At 46.2% G+C, this 20,377-nt stretch overlaps 1 protein-coding gene across 2 annotated transcripts in view; it reads left to right on the top strand.

Annotated features, from left to right (window-relative positions):
• Positions 1-20,377, top strand: part of Vti1a (vesicle transport through interaction with t-SNAREs 1A) — a 302,888-nt gene that overhangs the window by 281,849 nt on the left and 662 nt on the right. The window lies entirely within an intron of this gene.

The following is a 20,377-nucleotide window of genomic DNA, read 5'->3' on the forward strand; positions in this document are numbered from 1 at the left end:
ATTGCCTGGTCTGAGTCTGAAGTGACACTTCTAGAAGTGTCACAGTGTTATGTGTCTACATGGATCCCTGCATTGCTTTGATCTGTTGCTACCACAGTGTAAGTTTGTTTCTGAAAACTTGTATATTCAGCTTTTAGTGAAGCATCGAATTGCTTAGATTCCCTGTCAAAAAATAATTGACTATAAATAACCTGTTCAGGGATAGAAATCCTTATTCCTATCCCAGGGAGCAGCATGGCAGTGTAAGTTACTTCTCAAACTCCGGCCATGCTAACATTCTTTGCATTTATTTATTAATGTGTAGGCCTGCTCTTCAACCCCCACGTTTAACGTAGCTTCCTGCAGTGTTGATGGAGATTGGATTGCACTCAGTTGTCATCCTTAATATTGATGCCTTCAAGCCAGGAACACAGAATTTGTTACCTGCTGCTTGAATGTTTTACTTTCCTAAGAAATGTAGATTTAAATATTCAAGCCCTATACTTATTTCGCTAAAGTCATTCCCAAGTTCTTATTCTTTTTCGCTGCTACTGTGAAGTATGCTTTTATGTTAACTTACAGGCTAGTTCTTGCTAATATACAAGAATACAGTTGGTTTCTGTATGTGATTGTATCGTGTGACTTAGTTAAATGAGTCCAGGATGAGTTCCAGGAGCTTTAGGACTCTATATACACAGGAGTGTCACCCAAGCGTGGTGGCAACTGTTTCCTCCGTGGCAGACTTGAGCTTTTTCTTTTTCATGCCACATTGCATCGGCTAGAACCTCAAGAACAGTGATCCCAGAAGCAGCCAAAATAGACATTCTTTACTAATTCCTGAGAGGAAGATTTCAAGCTTTCCCCATTAGGACTAGGGTCGTTTGTTGGTTTTGCAGGGCTGGGGAAGTCAAACCAAAGAGCATCACGGGCAGGGGAATCGTTCGTTGTATGTCTACGTTGCGTCGTCAGCCGTGTGTAAACACTTTTCTCAGACGGCCTTTGTGAGGTTCCCTCTTATGCCAAGCTTGTACCTTCTTCTGTGTCTAGTGAGACTAACCTGTGGGTTACTCATTATTAATGTCACCCACACGGCTTTAAATGCACAGCAAGGCTCCTGCTTCACTCCATGAATCCTGGCCTCTTGTTTGTGGGAAGAGGCTCAGTGCTCATCTGCTTTACTTGCTGATTTTATAAGTCGGCTCAAAGTTTTTGTTATAAGTCTTGGTCATGTGCATATTTTAGGAATTAGGAATTCTTTTTGCTGAAATGTCCTGATTTTTTCGTTTCATGAAATTGTTCAGAATATTTTCTGGTAATTCTTCAAATTTTAAACCAGAGCTGGTTGGTGTTCCTTCTCCCCCTGAACCCAGTTACTCCACTGCCTTCCTATCTTGGCCATTCTAGTCAGAAATTCAGATATTTTCCCGCTCTTTTCAAAGACCTCACTTCTAGGTTCACGCCGTTTCCCTCTGCCACTCTCTGTTTTCCATCTACTTGCCTTCTGCTTCAGTGTTTACTCCTTGGTCTTCCCTACTTCTGTTTAGCTTTGTTGCCTCTTTTTCTAATTTCTTAATGGGATAGCCTAAATTATTAACTTGAAACTTTCTAATTAACCAACAAGTTGTTGTCTAAGCTCTACTATTGTAACATCCTATAAATATCTATAATTGTATTGCTACTCATTTCAAGATATGTATTTAAAATAATGGGGCCTCTAGAAGTATATTACTTGAATATCTAATATTTGGTGATTTTTCTAATTTCTCTATAATATTTTGTATTTTAGATCTGTTGTGATTAGAATTTATATAATTCCTATTTTTTTATTGATTGCGATGTGTTTTCTGATCTCTCGGTGGTCTGTATGAGGGTGTGCTCCTGTACTCTGCCGCCAGTGATAACATGTTCTAGATAATGAGGTCAAGTCAACGGATAGCGCTGACCGCGTTGCAGCTTTACTGCTAGGTGTCTGCGTAGTTATTAAGTCACACGGTGAGAGTAAGATCAGGAAACCTGTGAGTCTAATCTTTGAACTTTGTTTCTCTTTTTGTCTGGCAGTTTTAGAAACTTTGAGACTTGATTGTTAGATATGACTGTGTTCATGGTTGTCATGTGTTCCTGATATGCGCTGACACAAACCTGCATATACAGAGAGAGCCGGGGAAAGACACAGACAGAGAGAGACAGGAGACAAAGAAAGAGACAGAGAAAGAGAGACAGAGAGACAAGGAGAGAGGAAGAGGGAGACAGAGATGAACAGAGACAGACAGAGATGAGACACAGAACAACAGATAAAGACAGAAAGACAGAGATGAGAGACAAAGATATATTTTAATATGCTTTTTTTATTCTAAGATTATTTCTTACCTTAAAGCCCATGTCCTTTTTTTAAAAAAAAAAAAAAGATTTATTTTTATTTTTGGATTATTTGAATGGGGGTGGTATGCGCATATGAGTACCCATGAAGACTAGAAGAGAGCGTCCGACCTCCTGGAGCCAAAATTACTGGCAGTTATGAGCTACTTGATGGCACTGGAATCTAAACTTGAGTCCGCTCTCTAACCACTGAGCAATCTCTCCAGTCCACTGTGTGCCTTTTGTTGTTGATTTGTTCCCAACTCCTAGACCCTAGAGAGCCTACTTCCTTACCACCCCCGCATCCAGCATCTAGCACTATAAGCACATGCCAGCATGCTTGGCTCATAGGATCTTACATATATAATAAGAATTGTACACTCCTACATGTATTTATTTTCCATCTTTTAACTTGAATGTGCTTTCTAATCAGAAGTGTGTCCTCTACAGACAACATAAAGTTAGATATATTTTATCCAGTCAGATCCTCTGCTGAGGTGGGATTTGTTGTTGTTGTTTTCACTGTACTGCAAATAGATTTCTGGCCCCAAGTAAGCTGGGCAAGCTGTCTACCACTAAGCCAAACCCCCAGCCCTTTGATATTTGATTGGAGCCTTTAAACCATTAACATTTAGTGTGGCATTTTTGTTGCTAGATTTGAGGCTACCATTTTGATATTTGTTTACCTTATGTATTTCTTATTTGTTTTGTTTCTCCTTTTCCATTTTCTTCTTCATCAGATGAGGGGGGGAGGTATGTGCTGTGTGGTATATGTCATGTGTGTGTGTAATATATATGTGGTGTGTCTGTGTGTACAGCATTTTAATTGATCTGTCATTTCCTTAACAGTTGTTTTTGTTGTAATTTTCTACTTTGCTCTGGGCATCACAATGTGTATCTACACAGTGTGTGTGTGTGTGTGTGTGTGTGTGTGTGTGTGTGTAAGCCAGACATTGTTGCTAGGCACCTTCCTCCATTGCCCTACAGCTTGTGTTTTGAGAGACGGTCTTTTATGGAATCTGGAGTTCATCAGTTTAGCTCTCCAGCTGCCGCTGAAGCCCAGGGATCTTTTTCCCCTTCGCTGCTGCCTTGTTAGAGGAATGTGCTAATGTGTCCCGCTCTTGAGATTCCAACATAGTTCATGTTTCTCTCAACTCTTAAATAATTGTCTCTCTACTGTTAAATAACTTACCCAGACATAATTTACAGAATATTTCTCTCCCCTGCAGTCTTCTCAAAGGGTGCCTTTGTGATGGAGGGTATTTGCTTCCATTCTTAAAGATTTTTTTTTATGCGTATAAATGTTTAGTCTACAGGTAAGCAAGTTCACCTCATGTAAGTTCACCATGTGTGTGCAGGACCCCAAGGAAGCCAGAAGAGAGCATTGGATCCCCCTGGAGCTAGAGTGACAGGTGGTTGTGGGCCACTATGTGTGTGGGTGCTTGGAACTAAACCCAGGTCGTCTGTAAGAGCCACAAGCATGTCTCTGAGCCATCTCTCCAGGCCTTGTTTACACTCTTTATTTTTGAGCCTGTCTTCCTGTGGGTTACCTCCTTTGTGTACCTAAGTTAGTGGTTACTCAGTGATGCTCAAAAGTCATGCTCAAAACCTTCTGTGTGGGAAGGATCTCACCCTCTGCCAGATGATCTTAATGTGGCCTGAGGAGCAGTGGAGTGTCCAGCCAGTTCCCAACCCCGCCATGGCTCTGGCTCCTCATTAGCCCTTCTCTGGTCTCCCCACGTGTACCCTATCTCCTCGTCATTGGACATGTGGAGACCCTTTGTGGCACTTGCGCAGGCTCTCGTCTCCAGTCACTTTAGGTTGGCCTATCACTCACAAGAACTAACACTACAGTCCAGACTAGCTGGGCTGCAGGCTTCCCCTGTTCATTCTCCCACAGTTTGCCACATGCAGTACTGCTGCTGCTGGCTGTGGGCTTTCCTAGGCTACTCATCAGACCTGCCCATGGAGCTCCATCTCAGACAGCCACCATTCTAGGCCACTAACTGGGAGGCCAAGATGTGGATGTTCTCAACCAAAGTTCTGCCAAATCTTCCATTTTCAGTTTGGTTTTCACCTTGAGTGTTCCCCAGAGCCTTAAGAGAGTCATCCTGTCAAGTGCTGAGTTCGTATCTGTCATAGGGGAGTAAGTTTGCCACCTGTCTCTTCAGTCATAACTAAATGTGTCCTTGGTAGAGGGATTCTTGCCAATCTGTAGATAGTGTTTATATAACATGTTAGGACATGCTTATCATGAAAGATCTCATCCTTGACTCCTTATGAATTTCAATGTTCCAGAATTCCAAAGCAACCCCCTACACACACACACACACACACACACACACACACACATACACACAGACACACACACTCACTCAACAGGTGAAGAACTTGGGTGCCTGAGCGGCCCCATGAGTAACAGCCTACTTCACAGACCTAGTCCACTCATCCACCATCTCAGGCTCGCCTGCTACTGTCCTGCCCCATCTCTACCCTCAGCTCCCAGTCAGGCACCCACCTTCCCCACCAGGCTTTACTCAATGGGAACAGACCGCCTGATTCACAAACAATTCCTTAGGAACAAAGTGCCACAGTCATCACCGTGTTTCTTTCATTTGCCTCTGTCATCAGGGAACATGTAACAGATCGTATCAGGCCCGACAGAGGGAGCATTCTGATATCGCTGATATTTTCAGATCTTTGTCTCCACAGAGAAGACCAAGTGCCTGGATTATATATATATATGTATATGTATATATATATATATGTGTGTGTGTGTGTGTGTGTGTGTAGAAAAGAAAAAAGTTTAAGCCCCACCACCCTCTCATCAGGCGATTGGAGACTAGTTGTAAGAATGTGCTGCAGGCAGAAGTTCTGAAAACCCCAGAAAGTGTTGAAAACATCTCTAAACAAGGCGTTTTTCTTCTGCACCTTTCTTGCTAAAGGTCCCAATTGCTGCCAAGAAAACTAGTGAGAATGTTAGCTGCCAAATAAAAAATTTATGACAGTGTTTGGCAAAGGACGATCTCGCTGCTTGTTTTCTACATTTCCACGAGGCATTTGAAGGCAGCCTCTTTTTTCCTTACCCCCCTAAGTCCTCCATATACACTTTGGGTACGTAAACCTTACTGATCACTGTTCTGAGCCTGTTCTCCAATAAAAGAGCAAACTCTTATAAAGTAGGATTAAACAATATAACTTTCTTCCCCTTCAGTAACCTCTGAAACTCAGGGAGCAGCCTTCAAGTAGAATGTATTGCCGAGAAGGGGAGGAGATGTGGTGCCTGCTTGTTTAGAATAAACACGTGCATAAAGAGGAATGAGAACCTCTCTGTTCGCAAGCGTAGGCTCTGCTCAATACAGTGAGCCTTCGTGGGCCCTGATCCATGCAAACCTCGGCATCTTCACAGAGAAGGAATCAGGAGCCAAGGAGCAGAAGGCATTCTCCCCAAGGTCATAGACGCATGCAGGGCCCTCCTGGGAACAAAGCCTGACTCTCATCTGGGTACTCCAGTACCTAGGACTTTGTAAATCAGCACTGACTTTGTTGGTACTCACTCACATGTACACACACAGATACTTGTGAAACTCATAGCTTGTTTTATGAGTATTGGAATTCTTGGCACCTTCTGAAAACTGTAACATTTGTGTCTCTAAAACTCTGCAAAAGCTCAACACATCAAAGCAGAATCAGAACACATCAGTGATTACCATTAAAATGGTATCGTGCATAGCTATCAATTATGCCTCCTGACTAACTCAGGAGTCTCCAAATTAAGCCTCTCAGACTGGAGGCCGGGCCACTGCATAAGACAGAAGCGTGTCTCTGAAATCGCTTTGGTTGTTAGCAGTGGTGCTTACAGAGACGGGCGCACACCCTTAAGTACTTCAGCAGCTCTTACGTGGGTTTAGCCAGAGTTTTAGGTAAGCAGGCTTGTCTGTTCCAAACAGTTACACAAGGCCTTCAGTTGTGAGTCTGTGCTTGGCTAGCGTGCATCTTGGCATCTGAGCTGAGTCCACACCCATGTGGGATCTTGTCCTAACCTGGTTTCTGTCTCAAACACATGCAGTCTTCACACTCACAGTGATGCAGGAGTTCCGGCTGAGCTGTGGCCACCGTTTTGCTATGGCTGTGTTAGGTTAGATGCAAAGTGCTTCAGACAGAGCAGGAATAAGCAGATTATTTCGGACAGCATTAGGAGGTAACCGGAGGAAGATTAGTTCGACATGAGGCAGCTATCACAAGCAAATTAGAAAAGCTCCCCAATTAGGAGAAGAGACCTGGGTTTGTGCTGTTTATGATCTTCAGCTGAAAGGCAAAGTGTCCGTGTTACTGGCTGCAGTCCTGATTTAAGCTGAAATGTTGGCATCTCCTATCAGTGCGTGTTAGCATCTGAGGCTGTATACAGCCTCACAAATGAAGTAAATCCCTGCTCTTGCCGCTAACTGCTCCCCATTCTAAGGCACCATACATTGGGCAATGTTTTAAGTTGGCCCTGGAATAATCTCTAGGGCATATTATAATGTTTCTATGCCGGGGGTATTCAACATGATTTCAATGTACCACACTTCATCTCCCGTGTTTGTTTGTCACAGGGAACCTGTGTCATGCAGAAGTCATAAAAACAAAGCATGCAGTATGGCAGATGCTGCAAATATAACCAGATACTTAAATATCTCTCCCTGGGCAGCACCTGCCCAAAATCTGCACTTGGGCTTGAGAGTTTCACAAACTTCTCTGCAAAGCTACGTATTGTTCTCCAACAAAAGACCCGGCTTTGCTTCTGAGGTCTCTGTGCCGGGGACTAGACCATGAATACCTCCAACACTGGCCATAAGCCTGTACCTTTCCACCAAGTCCACTCTGCTCCCTCTTGCTTCTTGATCTGTGCTGTTTGCCCTCGAGGAATGTGTGGCGAACATCCTGAGCAGACCTTCCACCCTTGTCTAAGGTCTGATAGAGTCATACCTCATTTTTTTAAGACCCAAAATGTATTTCAAATTAATTTTTATTTTCCTAGACTTTAAGCAGCTGTAATCGGAATATGCAGTGTTTTTATTTTTGTTCTTTTTTAATGTATTTACTTCCTTGTTTGTTTTCCGGCAGTTCTGAGGTTCAAACCCAGGCCTCCTTGCACACTAGGCAAATACTTCATCACTGACCTGCATTCCTCCCCCTACCCTTCCCTGTTTTTCATTCTTATCTATAAAAGGGTTGATAGAGGAGGAAATGAATTTTCTGATTTAAAAAATAGTATGTGTTCATTTCAAAATATTTGCAAACTGCAAAGAATTGTAGAAATATATGTGTAGAAATGAAATATATATATATATATGATGTAGAAATATATGATACAGAAATATATATGCAGAAATGTATATTTAGGAATTAACTTGCTCGTACTGCCTAGGCATAATCACCTCACGTTTCAGATGTGCCTTTTGTAACTTCTGCTCTACATTTACACACATTTTCCTTTGTTAAAATTGAGGTCTTAAAATACACACTAACAAATGCAGCGTTAACTTTTTGCTCAGCATGTCACGGGCGAGATGCTGTGTGCTGAGATGCAAACCTCAGACCCTTTGAGAATCATCAGTGACTTGGTTTGGTATGCGTAGTGGACTTGTGCACTGTCTTTTCTGAAAATCTTCTGAACCTAAGTGGCATCTGCCGTGACTGTTAGGGCACCAATGTCACCTTATCACTGTCCCTGTATCTCCTTGAGCAGTGGCTTCTGCTCTCTTTTGCTCGCATAGTATCGTCCAGATGTCCTCAGAAGCCATGAGGCAGAGGACAAAGACAGACATTGTTATTCCAGACTTACTCCGAAGTGCAGAGTGACCCACCTGCTTCAACAGCCATGTGGAGCTGAGCACAGGGCGTGGCCTTTATGACTTGGTCATCCACGTGTACTGCTTTGCCAGTGACTGGTTGAGTGCCATTGGATGCGTTACCTCCCCAAACCTCAGTCTTCTCATCTAAAAATAGGACCCATGATGCTTTTTTCATAGACTATGATAATGAGATGAATTCATTAGCGTACTTAGGGTACTTAGAGTACTTAGAGTAGCAGAAAGGCGTCCCCCAAAGTGCTCAGGTATCCACGGAGAAGAAGGAGAGTCTCAGGTATCAGATGCATCGATGGAATCTTGACTTACTTACTATTCCTGCGACTGGGAACACTTCAAGTAAAACCCAGCTGTGGGCCTTTTACAAAATCAGCCTCTGTGTCAGGACATGGGTTGTTCTGCTGCCCAGGCACAGGCAGCAGCTCCTTGGAAGAATTGTTACTCTGAGCGCCTCCCACCACTGGAGAATGAATGGTCCTCCTGGACCCCTAAACATGCTCCTCTAGGGAGGAGGAGGAATTTCTAGAGCCAAGCACCTCTCACCAGCTAATTTGATAGTTCTCTATCAGCTAAGCCGTTGGTGGACACATTGATCTATTTTTATTTTCCTTCCCATTCTGCAGTTCTGCCTCAGCTAGACCCAAGATTTCTCTGAACCAGATGGGTAAAATTGATTTTTATTAGTCCACCAGCCTTGTGGAAAATTATCTCCTGAACTGGTTTTTTTTTTTTTTTTTTTTTGGTAGGAAAAGTCAAAGCACAGCACAGGGTGAAAACCAAGCCTATAGCAGTCAGAGCTGTTGTCTGAAATGTCTTCAGACGCGAGGCTGAATTTATTGCACGGAACAAGTACGAGCGGGGCGGAGGTGTGCCTGTGTGCTCATTATCACTGCAAGGGAGAACCAAAAAGCCGAGTCAAAAATTAAATTTTAATAATGCCCGTGATATTTTCTAAATCTTTCCTGACAGAAAGATTCTCATTATTTTTATCTGTCTCCAAGTGGGTTCTTTTAGAGGCATCTCAGAGATGGCCTCAGCTTGATTGTTTCCCAGGCTTTAAAGCATCTGCAAAAGCATATATAGAGAGAGACACATCCTTGAGACTGTTCAAGGAAGGGCCACACTGCGCTAACGTCTCAGATAGTACACTGGCTAGAAATGCCTTCTGCTCTCACTAAAGGGGTCCACACTGTTCAGACAACTGCCATAAACACCCACAAACAAAGGGGGCTCCACATCTACTGCAGTTGTCTGTGACATGAACCTAGGCCCTCCTACCCCTCCCCATTAGTTCAGAGTTTTGGGTAGATTCTACAAATTACCCATGCTGATGTGGACACCCAGAACTGGCTCCCAAGGCGAGGATAGATGGATGCCTACCCCCACATACACCTCGGCCCGGTCCTTGGGCTTCTGAGCAAGCCCTTTCTGTCACCCGCACCTTTGACAAGTCTGCCAGTGTTTATTCGAGTCCAGCTTGTCATCTATTAGCCAATAGGGGCTCAGATTTCGCCTTCCATTGTGAGAATGAAAGCTAGGGAGCTGGAGGGCAGAGTCCCCAGCGGGCGCCTTCAACTCAGCCCCACACACAGTCCATCTGATTGATCAGAGTGTTCCTACTTACTGCAGCATTAGGGACCCCAGAATGTAGAAGCCATGAGGCGTCTCTCAGCTCCGCTATTCAGTTGTATCAAGTTATATCCCAGGTGCTAGTCCTCAAGGGCACCCAGGTCTCTTCTTTGTCTGTACAGTGACTTTAGAGATAGAGAAACAGGGGCACAGATTTCTCAACAGACTATGGGTAGATACAATCCTGCAAACTTTCTTTGTCATCCAGCGCCATTAGAGACCCCATCTGAACACATCTCATAGATAGTGTTGGGGCTGCTGTTGGGAATCAGCAGCTGGATCTCTCCAAGCCAAGACTTTGAAGGTCAAGGGGCTGCAGAGAAGCAGTGTGAACCTGACCTCTGCCTGTGTTCCCGTGACCTTGGAAGCACCTACAAAGGATATTTAGGCTGGTTTGTTAGTACTATTGACCCCTGCCTGGCCTTTGGCATGGTAGCTAAAAACTGGCTCTGGGATAAGTTTAGATACTTTCAGTGCCAGGCTATTGATGCTCACATACAGGCTGATCCTCTGGCTTCCGAGAGCCACAGAGTCAGGAGGGCTGGGCTTCCAGTCTCCAAGGAGAAAGGTGGGACTGCTGCACAGCCTGTCCCCTCACTCCAGCTCATTCTTGGTCATCATTAGGAGTTTCTAACAAGTCCCACACTCTCTGTCTGCCATTCACATGTGCTTTGTTTGGCAACTCAGTTTAAGAAAGTGTTGACTTAATTGCCAATATTTAAAACGTGTGAGATTTTATAGATTAGGTTATCTGGATCCTCAGATGAAGGTGATGCTCACCCACCAAATAGATATAGGCATGACTTCCCTGGAGTCTGAGGAATATGGAGGCCCGTGAGCTGGGAGGTGAGACTCACCAGCTGGGAAGACAGGAAGCTTGCTTCTTAAGGACCAAGTGTGGGTAAGACCCCCTCAAGCACTCCCTCGAAGTGTACTCAACAGGAGACAGGGGACTGAGAAGCACCAAGCCTGTGTGTGGAGGAGCTCACACTGACTCAGTCACAGTTAACTGTCTGCTTAAGAATGACAGGCTTACCAAGGCCACCCCAACAGTGAGTGTCACCTTCTCCCTGGATGGGCCTAAGCCATCCAATGAGGGTTCTAATAAGTGAGAGTCATTGGGAAGATAAGATGACATCATGAATGCAATCAACATCCCTGTTGAGATGGTTCTGTGAAGAATACTACCTGAAGATACTAGGGCTGCTCCTTCCAACAGCCCTTCCATCCTCTCCCAAGGTCACTAGTGAGGCCAACCTGTTCCGCCAAGTGCTGTCTCCTCACACCGGCTCCAGCAGTCACAGTCACTCCATCTTCACAGACCTGAAGCCTCCCCATACCATGGCTGCTCCTCTATAATAGTTAGGAAGAAGTCATTTTTAAAACAATTGTGTGGTACAAGGCCAATAGCAGACCCTTTGAGAAGACGTTAGGGAGCTGTTCCACAGGACAACTGACATTCCCCCCTCCTCACGGCTGAGGTGACCATGTGTGTGCCTGGAATAGAGGAGAGACGGTCCTTAAAAACCAGTGCTCTGGTGAGTGGAAAATAAAAGCAAACAGAAGGAGAGGAAGAGGAGGAGGAAGAGAGGAGGAAGAGGAGGAGGAAGAGGAGGAGGAGGAAGAAGAGGAAGAGGAAGAGGAGGAGGAAGAGGAGGAAGAGGAGGAGGGAGAAGAAGAAAACAACACAGGTATTTACATTTCTAAGGAAAGAGCTGGTTGATTTTGGATAATGGCCATACTATATGTATTATAGCTGAGAGTCTATAATCCAAAATCTCCTATCTGAAGCTCAGTGCTCAGAAAAGTTTGAACTTCAGACATTTCAGATTTTTGTACTAAAGATATCCAACTGGTAAGCTCTGTATAAATATTCCAAAAATCTAGAAAGCTTCTACCTCCAAGCATGTTATGTAAGAATAATTTCGAAGAAAGGCAGAGACCTCAGGCCTCATCCTTTAAAGAACCAAAGGGGAGACCAGATTGAGAAAAAGCATAAGACTGCCTGGTGTGGTGATGAATACCTTTAACTCCAGGCCTTGTGGGGACAGAGGCAGGCAGAGCTCTGAGAGTTCAAGACCAGCCTCGTCTGCAGAGAGGATCTATCTCAGAGACAAGACACCTCATAAATTAAGCAATCCATGTTTCATGAAAAGGCACCCTTTGTCTTCCTCTGCTTTTCTCTCTAAGCCTTAGCCTGGATTTTGGGGACCACTGTTTGCAGCCACCCCATGGCCCTCTTCCTATTATATGGAGATGGGGGGAAATCAGGCTCAGTAAGAGATGGGACTGCTGCTGAGCCTCAGGTCACCATTGTCCATTCACATGGATGTCATGGTTTGAAGGAGAATGTCCCCCATGGGCTCTGTCATCTGAACACTGGGTTCTCAGGTGGTCGCTCTGTTTTTGGGCTCTAGTGTAGCCTTGGGGGATGTATATGATTGCGGGTGGGCTTTGAGGTTTCAGAACCTTTGACTATTCCCAGTACACTGTCTTTGGTTCTTAGTGTGAGCTCCTAGATGCTGTTCCACCGGCTGAGTAGCACTGGCCACTCAGATGAGGAGTGTCCCCATGAGACAGGAGTGTGCCTGAGACATATACTTAGAGCCCTCAGGGCTTCACAGTCCTATCCTCTAAAGTCAAGAATCTAGGCCTAGGTCCAGAGACCTTTGCCAGCTCCTGGAAGGGACTGCACACACCTTGCATTTCTGGAGCATCATTATTGAATTCTCTTCAAGACTGTCCAAGTCCTTTGATGGAAGCAAGCCTCCTTGATCCTATGTGAAACTAGTAGCCAGCAAAGCTGTTCAACAGGCCTCCTGCTGTCACCAAGTCCATATTTAAGAATGGCAGTGGCTGCAGCACGCAGGCTACCGTCTGAGGTACACACTCGGCAGTGTAGAGCTCAGTGTGGCTACACATCACTGATGAAAACCCCGTGGACCTCTCAGTGTCTGACAGGTACTTGTTGGCTGCCTTCCCAGGCTGGGGAGGGATCTGAGCCGCCCAATGGGAAACCGCCTTTCCCTTTTGATGTTGATGTTCTCACCTTGGAGACAAGGCTCATCCCTGCTGGGGAGACTGTCAACATGGGGGCCCACTAGATATCAATCCATGAGGACCACAGCCCAGCGAGCTGAGCAGGCAACAGTGTCCTTCCCTGTCTGTGCTGTCCCAGTACCTCTGGAAGTTTCCAAGGCAGCTTTCCAATCTCTGACAACTGGAACCTCTCATTTGCCCCAAAATGGCACCTCCTTTTACAAAATTATTTGCCAACTGCATATGCATTCAAGGGCTTTGCTTCTCAGAGTGCTTTAAAATCTTTAATGAGATGACAATCTTATCCCGGCATAGCTGATAGGTTGATTGACATTGTTTGGGAAGGAACTGAAGCTCAAGAGTCATGGAGTAGCTTGCTCCAGGTCACTCCAGGCAAAACCAGGATTGAGGGCACACGACAAATTGGCCCGTTCCTGGCACAGCTCTAGTCACTGTCTTTGTTGTCAGCTCTCTGGCACTGGTGGCTTATTGTGGTACCCAAAGCTCACATGAGGTAGTTTCCCTGTCTTCTCCAGACATTCATACATCCTTCAGGTATTTGATCACACTTGCCGTAACTTTCTGTGTGGCTTCCACACGTGACTGTTTCCTCTAGCTAAGAGGAGGCATGTTCCATAGCCTGTAGCTTTGAGGCTGGCGTGGGCAAAGCAAGGCCGTGTCCCACATCCAACCCAGTACCCATTTCTCTGTGTCCCGCAGGCTGAAATATTTTTATAAAATGGGGGAAAAAATCAGAAGAATAATATTTGTTTTTGGAAGATCACACGGAATTCAAATTCACATATTCCTAAAGTTTTATCATAATGTAGCTGATTTTTGTTTATGCCGAGACTCTCTGCAGAAGCAAAGTTGAATAATTCCCAAGAGAGGCTGTATTATCTACATGGCTGAGAGAATCGTTCTAACCCTTCAGTTCACATGTGGAACCTCTAGTCCCTCAGTGTGTGACCTTCCTTGTGACATTTGCTAAGATGTGGCTGTACAAGAATAGGATACCCTAATCCAGTATGACTGGTGTCTTTGTAAAAACTAAAAATTGACTATGGGTGTGCACATCCAAAGAACACCACTCGAGGAGTATGAGGAGTAGAGGATATAACTGTAAACCAGGGAACCTCAAAAATTCCTGACTAACCACCAGAAGAAGAGAAGGCAACTTGGAACAGTCTCCCAGGCAGCCCCAGGAGTCTGCACTACAGCACCTTGACTCTGGGTTTCTGACTTCCAGAGCTGCAAAATAAAGATTTCTATTGCTTAATCCAACCAGTCTGAGGAATTCCACCTTATGACAGCTCCATGGAATTACTGCGATTACCGTCTGACCCTTTATAGAACAAGCCTGCAGGTCCCTGTTAACATAAGTAGAATCTGGGACTAGGATCTGAACCGAGTTGTGCCAGGGCTCAGGTCCCAGCTCCTGGTTCTTGGATTCCTTACTAGAGAGTTGCTTGTGTCTTCCATCTATCAAAACTCATTCCTCTTGTGCCCCTCTCCCAGGTCATGGGCTGTGTCAAAATTGATGTCTGCAAATGTGAACTGTTAATTCCTGCTGATGGCTCGAAAGGTTGGCCCAGCTGAACCAGGCCAGGCATCCAAGACCAGTAGTGGGTGGGATGAGATGGGTTCTAGGACATTCCCCCTCATCTCCCTCCTTCCTCTGCCTTTGAGGAGATGCTCACTCTGCTCGCGAGGAGAATGCACAGTTCCTGGAGTCCCTGGGAACTCAGGCTGCACACAAAGCTTCTAGAGTGTGAGCTCAGGACTGCCTTGTCCTTTAGAGGAGGCTTGTGATGAATGCACGGGAGGGGAGGATACAGGGAAGCACTGTGAAAGGAACAATACTGGGGAAAGCCGTTGTGGTGGAAAACCATCATGATGCCTAAAAGACAACCACAGTGGAAACCCATCGTGATACTCAAAAGAGAACCACAGGTCCAGTCTCTAGCCTCAGAACTCAGTGTTTGCTCTCTAGCAAAGACTAGCAAAGCAGAGAAAGGGCCTTAAACTACTTAGCTTCAGACATCAGAAATGATTTCTTACACAGTTTCAAAGTCCTGAAGTCTGAAGCCAAGAAGTTGACTGGGTCATGTTCTCTTCAAGGAGTCGGACTTTCCTTGGCTTTTCCTCCTGGTTTCTGGTGTTGCTCCTTGGCTGTGGTCGCACAGCTCTGGCTTCTGTTTGCTCTTCCACAGCCACACTGTACCTGTCCCCCAGGTACTCTTGATACAAGGACACGTGGCCCCCTTAAATCCAGATTATTTCTTTTCAAGATTCTTAATGAAGACTTCCTTCCAAATGAGGTCACCTTATGAGCTTTCAGGTGAGCTGACTTTGGGGGAAGCAGGGGCAGGACACTGTCCAATCCGGTATGGTTGAAAGTGAAAATTCCCAACTAAAGTTGCCTACATCAAAAGGGCTTGTCTAATGATAAGTTTAAATACGACCCTTCAGCTGAGGGGCTCACAGACAGACCCAGGATTGGCAGGATGTCTTCCTTTCTTCCTCTCTGACCGTGGGCCCTGTGCTCCCCTGGCGGGAGGCATGCTTCTCTCTAGCACCATGGTTAGCATCATCTTCAGCTGGCCACCATTGTCCCTGCAGTCAGACCCAGTAGAGAGTGACTAGACTTTTCTCTTGGTTCTCTAGGGAAATCCCCAGCAGACATTGTGGTTTGGGTGTCAGGCCAGCCAGCTTGTGAACACTTGTTTGTGCAAGAAATAGAGAGTTTTAACTGGGAGAAGATGCCAGTGAGCCAAGATGAAGCCCACTCCAGGACAGGCTCAAGGGAAGGCTGTGCCTACCCTCGTGTATGAGCAGTCATCCTTACTGGACAGTGGCCAGGAGCTAAGCCCTACGCTGTGCTTGTGTGCAAGGACCCCTTCAAGGTCACAGTCTGTCTCCCAGGTAACCTCAATCCTCAGGTTCTTTGGCTCATATGACCTTGATCCCTGCCACAGCTTCCCAAGTAGCTGGAACTTTGGGTGTCTACACCGCCAAACCCTGCACAAGTTTTTTTCTTTTTCTTTTTTTCTTTCTTTTTGCTAAAGCATCTCTACCAAGCTCTATGTCAGAGAGATACAAAAGATAAAAGAGCTTCGGTCTGTGGAAGGGCCACTTTCTACTGGAGAAAACTTCACAGAAACAGAAAATCAGACACCTGTGTGGTTAGCATAGTGGGAAGCAAAGCGCAGGGAAATCCAAGCTCGAGATGGCACAGTCCGGAAGCCCTTATTAGAGGGCACCACAGATCAAAGCCTCGGTGAGGAAGCTCAGTGACTCAACCCGAAGTGCTTTTTGGTTACAAATAATAGAAGACCTAAATCAAACAGTCTTGAAAAATGAAGTTAATTTATTTTCTCATATTAATCAAAGTTCAAAGGAAGGGTGGCTTGCTATAGAAGTTTATCATGCCTTCAGGGTGGGGACCTAGTTGTCTGCCCTTCCGTGTGCAAGCTTGTGTCTTAGGCTGACTTCCTCATGAAAAGAAAATGGCTGCTGAGCTGGCTTCAGTCACTGTAGCCAAGGAAATAAAATGAATACACTGGCTTTCCCTGCTTAGGTTGTGCCTCCACCTCTCAAGCCAGGGGTGGCATGGATGCTGCAGCCAGCCCTTACCTGTGCCTGTCAGGATGCAGAGTGACCTGGGCAGCTTGCCAAGAGCTCATAGACACCATTGTCCATAAGGACCCAGCAGCCCCAGCTGAAGAAGCTCCTGGGACTTCTGTGAGAAGACTTGTGACCAGTTCGATGCAAAAGGAGCCCAGCTTTGGGCTGGCAGGGTGATCCAGAAGGTAGAGGTGCCAAGCCTGCTGAATTGAGTTTGGTTGAAGGCTGTACACAGTGAAAGGAAAGACCCAAGCCCTCTAGGCTGCCCTCTGACCTTCACGTGGACACTGTGGCGTCCACACAAATAAATAAATAAATATGTAAACAAATAAATGTAGTTTTAATATCCGTATTTTAAAACCAACCTTTGACGATAAAAAGACAAAAACGAATCATCAAGGAAGGAGTTACAAGCCATTGTCAGTTACCCTGCAGTAACACGTAATCCCCAGACCTGTCACCTTTGAACAAGTCCCCCTGCGGACCCAGGAGAGGCCACTGGGCAGTGACCTTCCAGGTGATAGCCCTGGGGTACAGGACCTGTCTCCTGTCACTGCGATCTCAGGAATGTTCAGGCTCAACATCAAAATATGGAGACAGGAATCCCACTAGAGGATGGGACAGCGAAAGTCAACTTCGTACCAAGCTAATGCAGAGCACTAAGGATCAGGTCAGGGTAGCGAGTGCTGGACATCTCAAGAAGCACCCTGAAGAGTGTACTCTGCAGTACCATCCCCGTACCCCTCATGCCAGAGGAGATGACGGAGCCACCTGCCTCCTTCATGTGAACCAGGCTTCTGTGATTCTGCATGCCACACAGAGGAGCAGTTTCCAGAAGGGGAGGAGACGGGCAATGGAAGATTAACTGCTCCCCAGGTTCCACATAAGGATCAGTGTTTTCAATAATACTGTGTGAGTTTAACCTCAAAGTAAATGGTTAATTCATCTTATATCAACAGCACTGTGATTCATAATGTAAACTTGGAGAATTTTTGATGTTTCGGGCCCACATTCCTTTTAATTTGCCTCTGCATTCTCTTAAAGCCACAGAGTGCTCACTTGATAGACTGCAGCCTGCAGATGCACGGTTTCTGCCTGGAGGCGATTTAGCCTGGCTGGTTCAGTGGATGTCTTCTTTCAAGTGTATACTCTTTCTTAAATTATTTACTGGGTAAACACACTTTGCATTTTCAAGAGGGACATTAAGACTGCTTGCTGCTGGCCTGATGAAGCATCAAGGCCCCTTACCCAGAGTTAACATCGAGTTACTTGGGGGTGCCCCCGAAGGTCTTCTCTGGCTTGCTAGCAGAGTTCCTTGACCTGGCTGACTTTTCCTATTCCTCCCAACTCTACAAGTCTGCATTCGGTTCTGTTGCCCAGAGTGATCGGGATTGGCCAGCAGCAATGGCCAGAGACTGTTCCCCAAGCCTCCTCACAGCCGGGGTCTGCCACTGCCAGCCTTTACGTGCCCTTTCCCTTCTGGATCAGTCCTGTCCACTCAGGTGGGTCATTTTCTGTCCCTAGAGAGACATGTTTGCTGAAGCTCTTTGCTAGGCTGACGGCCTGGCCCCTCTGTGTTCTAATTCCTTCTGCCCCTGCCCTACATCTCAGGTGTCGGGCATCCCTCTCTGTAGTAGCACTGATATCTTTCACCAGCACACACTCAGGAGCCCGGGTGGCCAGTCATTCCTCCACCGTCTGGGAGAAGAACCAGGGCTGCTCTGTGAAGGCGTTGTATGAGTAGCCCCACCTTCAGGGGCTCATTTCAACTTTGACCTCCATCCTTTCCTACCCTAAGATTTTCCTGCTGAGTGAATTGGCCCAGATCTCTCATCCATTCTGCATTCTTCCTAGGATGGGATAATTACATTGACCAGGTCTATGGTCTGTCGTCACAGTCCTTAGAAAGTTAGTTCTCCGTCCTGCTTCCAAGTGATGTCCAAAGCATGATCTCCAAGCTTTAGAGATGAAATCTACATGGCCACTATAAACAGACCCTCAGAGCAGCAGAGGCGCAGCGACAGGGATGCCCGCGGGCGCGGCTGCACAAGGCAGGGGAAAGCCCTATTAAGAAAAGTTGGGATCAGGGGACTCCTGTGTGCTTATTTTTGACCGTGTTCCAGACTAATCTAGCAGCACCCATAGTTAACCATCCTGCCTTGGATGCTTGTGGCCCTCCTCCCACGCTGTAGGTGGGACACACTACCACACTTAAGAGTCACACTATGACAGGTTACCAACAGCAGAACTTTGAAAGTTTCATGCTTTGAGTCTGCTTTACTGCTGACACTTGGTCTTACTGATTTCTTTTATAAATGTTGCATGTGTGGGAACCAGAGGTTTGAACAGTGACCTCAGCCAATGGGAGCTGCAGGGACTGTTCTGAAGACTTGCCTCCCTCCTAGAGAGAAAGAGAAAAACCAACTTGAATGTTAAAGGAGGCCTAAGTAGGTCCAGCCAGCATTGCTAATTAGCCTCACTTTAATAAACTGGAATCCTCTTCTTATTTACTTACTGAGTGGGACAGAGATTTCTTCCTGCCTCCTGGGTAAATATGGCCTGTTAAGTCTGAATTAGCTGTCATCACAGAAGAATTAATGTCGGGCACAGGCTTTCTAGTGGGACAAGAAGAAATAAACAAGACAGCTCTTCACGGAGTCTCCCGTGATAAATGAGGACAGCACACACCATTCATCTCCTGCGAGAGGAGCGGACATGGCTACTCAAGCAGCTTTGCGGAAGACGTGTCAGCAAATGGCGATCATTTTGTAACCTGTCAGGAAGAGAGGAAACCCGTCCAGTTAGGGGCCACAGGGGAATGGACCACTCTAATGGGACAGTATCCATCCACCCGTGAAGAAGGAAGGGGGCGGGGGAAGAATGCCACCAAAACATCAACCTGATGTCATCCTCCATTCTGGGCTGCAGGACCCTGTGAAGGTTCCTCTAAAAATGCTCAAGTGGAGGTCTGACTCAGCCCCACATGCCCCTCCCCGTGAAAGACCCTGTCCAGGGTCTCATGTGCGTAGGAGGACACAGAACTCTGCGTGTGCCTCTGGGTTGGTGGGATGGAGTTACTGCAGGCTTGAAGCCGGGTGGGCAGGTGGCTAGACGGCCAGCCTCTTTGGGTTTCTATTTCCGTGCACTCTGTAAGAGCAGCGAGCGTGGGCGAGGCTGTTTGACCCAGGCTCCCTTTGAAAGACTCAACAAAGCATTGTGGTGTGCGACCTCTTTTCTCCGAATGAGGTAACAAATTATGAAATCACTTCAGCGGAAGCACACTGCAGGCATCCAGAGCGTGTGTCTCCTCTGCTTGTCTTTCTGAGGTCAGCATCTGCAGGGCTGGACCGAGGGACCAGCAGCCCCTTGAGGGCCTACCCACAGCAGCTTGCCAGGCACCTTGAGGACGTTCTGTTAGCTCTCATTTCCGTCCTTTTTTGCACTGGGGAGCATATGTAACGTTTCCTCCTGGCTTGACGAAGCCATGAGCCTCGCTGACAGGTGACGGCCTCACAACCTGAGCTGCAAGTTTGACACTTGCTTCTTAATCCTCTCCTCTCCCTGCTAAGTCTTGCTCGCTTTTCCTGGGGTATTTTTGTTCAGGTAAGTACCTCACTGACAAGTTTCCTTGGAGTCTTCTCCTTTCATGGGAAACACTGGGGGGGAAAAAGAAAGTAAGGCTTGTCTCACATTCTAAATTAAAAAGAGATGCTCACATGGGGCCCTTGATCACTTAAGGAGGCTACATGGTACCCAAATCCCGGAAAGCCTGTGATTTCCCCTTAGCTTTTTGGTAAGCATTCTCTGAGAGCAAGCACCATGGAGTTGTTCATAGAACTGGAATCTCTATCTCTCTCTCTCTCTCTCTCTCTCTCTCTCTCTCTCTCTCTCTCTCT

The sequence above is a fragment of the Grammomys surdaster genome, unplaced genomic scaffold (genome assembly GCF_004785775.1).
Source record: "Grammomys surdaster isolate TR1022 unplaced genomic scaffold, NIH_TR_1.0 66, whole genome shotgun sequence".
NCBI classification, from domain to species: domain Eukaryota; kingdom Metazoa; phylum Chordata; class Mammalia; order Rodentia; family Muridae; genus Grammomys; species Grammomys surdaster.